At 32.8% G+C, this 3,985-nt stretch overlaps 1 long non-coding RNA gene across 2 annotated transcripts; it reads right to left on the minus strand.

The window, feature by feature from the left end:
- Positions 1-1,396: 1,396 nt before the first annotated feature.
- Positions 1,397-3,261, minus strand: LOC137085291 (uncharacterized). 2 transcript variants are annotated; one of them, XR_010906953.1, is made up of 4 exons: positions 2,556-3,261; positions 2,354-2,441; positions 2,127-2,239; positions 1,397-1,869 (listed from the first exon to the last, which is right to left on the minus strand). It is a non-coding gene; the product is annotated as an uncharacterized lncRNA (long non-coding RNA). The 2 variants fall into 2 exon arrangements; XR_010906952.1 differs by having other exon boundaries at positions 2,127-2,242.
- Positions 3,262-3,985: the final 724 nt, after the last annotated feature.

A 3,985-nucleotide genomic window follows, 5' to 3' on the forward strand; every position in this document is an offset into this window, starting at 1 on the left:
ATCAAAAACGTCATACTAACCATAGTCAAAATTATGATCAAAAACGTCATACTAACCATAGTCAAAATTATGATCAAAAACGTCATACTAACCACTGTCAAAATTATGATCAGAAACGTCATGCTAACCACTGTCAAAATTATGATCAGAAACGTCATGCTAACCACTGTCAAAATTATGATCAGAAACGTCATACTAACCACTGTCAAAATTATGATCAGAAACGTCATGCTAACCACTGTCAAAATTATGATCAGAAACGTCATACTAACCATAGTCAAAATTATGATCAAAAACGTCATACTAACCATTGTCAAAATTATGATCAAAAACGTCATACTAACCATTGTCAAAATTATGATCAAAAACGTCATACTAACCACTGTCAAAATTATGATCAAAAACGTCATACTAACCACTGTCAAAATTATGATCAAAAACGTCATACTAACCATAGTCAAAATTATGATCAAAAACGTCATACTAACCACTGTCAAAATTATGATCAAAAACGTCATACTAACCACTGTCAAAATTATGATCAAAAACGTCATACTAACCATAGTCAAAATTATGATCAAAAACGTCATACTAACCACTGTCAAAATTATGATCAAAAACGTCATACTAACCATTGTCAAAATTATGATCAAAAACGTCATACTAACCATAGTCAAAATTATGATCAAAAACGTCATACTAACCATAGTCAAAATTATGACATTTTCACACCTCTGAGCAGCTTTGCCTCCCATCCCCTATTGGCCTTTCACTTCAAACTGGATTGGTTGTTCTTTTAAAACCACTCCCAAAACCCAAACTGCTATTGGAGGACAGGGCACATTGAAAACCCAGTAAAGTGATTTTATTGGTTACTTTTAAAACTTAGCCCACCTAAGGCCTTATAGCTTAGTGATTTGATTGGTTATAGGTCAGCTATGCAGATACTGCTCATACACCATAAACCCCACCCCCCTCTCCCCCCAAAGGAAAAATACACACAAAAAACAATTTAGGAAAATATGGAATATTTATTAAGGTACATAAAACATTACCAAGAGCATTTTAAACAAGCAAAAGAATAGAATGGAGAAACAAAAACAAGTGTTAAAATGTATTTAAAAGGGATGAAAATGTAAAGAACAAAAAACAAAAACAAAAATAAAGGCATTTAAAAGGAACAAATAAACAATATAAATATAACTATATAAAATAAACATAAGTTAAAATGAAAGGGTAAAAAAGTATAATTAAGGGTAAAAAATAAAATTAAAACAACATATTTAAAAGTTGGCGATATAAAGAAATAAATACACAGTGTATCTAAAATGTAACATTATAAAATGAGACAATGCAAAAATTTAAACATTATAAAATTAGAACCAGAATGTTAAAAAAAGGTTATATAATATACATAAATGTTCTAAGTAAACAATAAAAATAAGTGAAAAAAAAAAAAACCTCCCAAAGAGCATTGTAAACATATTATTAAATGAATGGGGGAAAAAAAGTGAGCAAATTCTATTTAAAGGACGGCGATGTAAAGGAATAAAAGAAAAAAAATGCATATAATATATGTTCTAAGTTAACAATATATATAAGTGGAAACATTTCCAAAGAGCATTGTAAAAATACATTATAATGATGCACTGATGATGTGATGTGTAGCATGGGTCAGCCTCTAGTCTGGTTCGTGGCACTTGGCAGAGCGCAGACAACCGCGGTTCTGTTTGGTGGAGACCTCATCATCCACACTGGCCTTCCGTCAACAACAGCATCATCTTCATCAGACATCTGCTCTATTGCTGCAGTCTCTCACAGGTCTCTTTCTGCGTTAGCTTGTACAACCCTGGACCTGGTCTCCAGCAACTGCAAAACATGACAGTAATTTAACCACTAAAACACACACTGTGTTTACATGTGCAACAATAATACAACTATGTATTCTAAGAGTAAGGTCTTAATCGCAGGAAGGTGCTCACATGACAAGCAGATCTCTTCACTCCAGTTTACATGCAATTTTGCATTATCAAAGTATTAGGTTTAATGTATAAGTTTAATCACAATATTGACAAAATCATATCTCCTAAAGAGAAAATAAATGCTTAGCAAGTTTCTTAACTTACCCTTCACTTTCTTTGACGGTTCTTTGCCATGTTCTTCATAGCGTCTTTTTTTGGGCCTTTTCAGGCTGAGCCACAGAATACTTCCTCCGTGGTGTCTCAATATGTCTTGCAACCTGCTAAATAAATCATGAATAATTGTAATACCAATAAAAGTAAGCAAAACAAAGCACACATGGTAAATATTAATATAAAATTACTTTAAAAAATAATACAATCTTTAAGATTACCTTTTACACATTCAGGGTCAACATCTGTAAAAGTTGTACTTAATTCTTCAAAGGAAAATGGTCAAAGCGAGGTTGTGTGATGACTATTCTGGGGGGAAAAGTTGCAGTTATAATTAATGAAATTCAGTTTTGGCATTTCAAATTCATATGACGTTAGAAGTAGGTTAACCTAACATTTACAGTATACAATAAGCAGTCTTACCCAGTCTGTGGATCGTATTTGTGTGGGCTGTTCTCTGAATTGGGTTTCACACAAAGGCACCTTACAGATTCCTGTAAAGTTTGAAATTAAAATGCGTTTAAACGGATTCACAATCTGCAAGAACCACAATATTTTCAAGTTTGAATAAGATGGCCATCAAAGTAACCGCTGGAGACAAAACACATAACATTATTAGGCTAACGTTAATTGTAAGCCAACTTTGGTTTACAGGCACATTATATAACAATAACTGAACTTACCTCACGTTACGTGCCCTTTTAAATCTTTTCACAATGTTGTTAGGCTCTTCCTGTAAGTTAGTCCGTGCTGCTCATACTTTTGCTCGAGAGAATAAAGACGCTGGAGAGCCTCTTGGAGAAGATCAGCCTGTTCATGCTGTGCAGATATTAAAGTAGTAAGCTGACGAGATATAGCATTCTGGCCGGAGATCAGCTGCTTCATCAAGGCATTCACAGTAACTGGGCTTGAGCTTGAGGCTGCTTGTCCTCCTTAATTCAGTGGAGTAGAAAAACTAAGGTTCCTTTTACTCTCCATATTAAATCTGTCGAAAATGATCGATTCCAAATCTCAACCAAACACCACAAAAAAACAACAATCCGTTCTCTGTACTTCCGGAAACAATGCTGAGGTTTTAACTTTCGTGCGCATGAAACAATACACTACTATTGATACACATACTAACACATACAATACACATACTAACCACTGTCAAAATTATGATCAAAAACGTCATACTAACCACTGTCAAAATTATGATCAAAAACATCATACTAACCACTGTCAAAATTATGATTAAAAACATCATACTAACCACTGTCAAAATTATGATCAAAAACGTCATACTAACCATAGTCAAAATTATGATCAAAAACGTCATACTAACCACTGTCAAAATTATGATCAAAAACGTCATACTAACCACTGTCAAAATTATGATCAAAAACGTCATACTAACCATAGTCAAAATTATGATCAAAAACGTCATACTAACCACTGTCAAAATTATGATCAAAAACGTCATACTAACCACTGTGAAAATTATGATCAAAAACGTCATAGTAACCATAGTCAAAAATTATGATTAAAAACGTCATACTAACCAAAGTCAAAATTATGATTAAAAACGTTATACTAACCACTGTCAAAATTATGATCAAAAACGTCATACTAACCACTGTGAAAATTATGATCAAAAACGTCATACTAACCACTGTCAAAATTATGATCAAAAACGTCATACTAACCATAGTCAAAATTATGATCAAAAACGTCATACTAACCACTGTCAAAATTATGATCAAAAACGTCATACTAACCACTGTCAAAATTATGATCAAAAACGTCATACTAACCACTGTCAAAATTATGATCAAAAACGTCATACTAACCACTGTCAAAATTATGATCAA

This window comes from Pseudorasbora parva, chromosome 8 (genome assembly GCF_024679245.1).
Source record: "Pseudorasbora parva isolate DD20220531a chromosome 8, ASM2467924v1, whole genome shotgun sequence".
In the NCBI taxonomy this organism is placed as follows: Eukaryota; Metazoa; Chordata; class Actinopteri; order Cypriniformes; family Gobionidae; genus Pseudorasbora; species Pseudorasbora parva.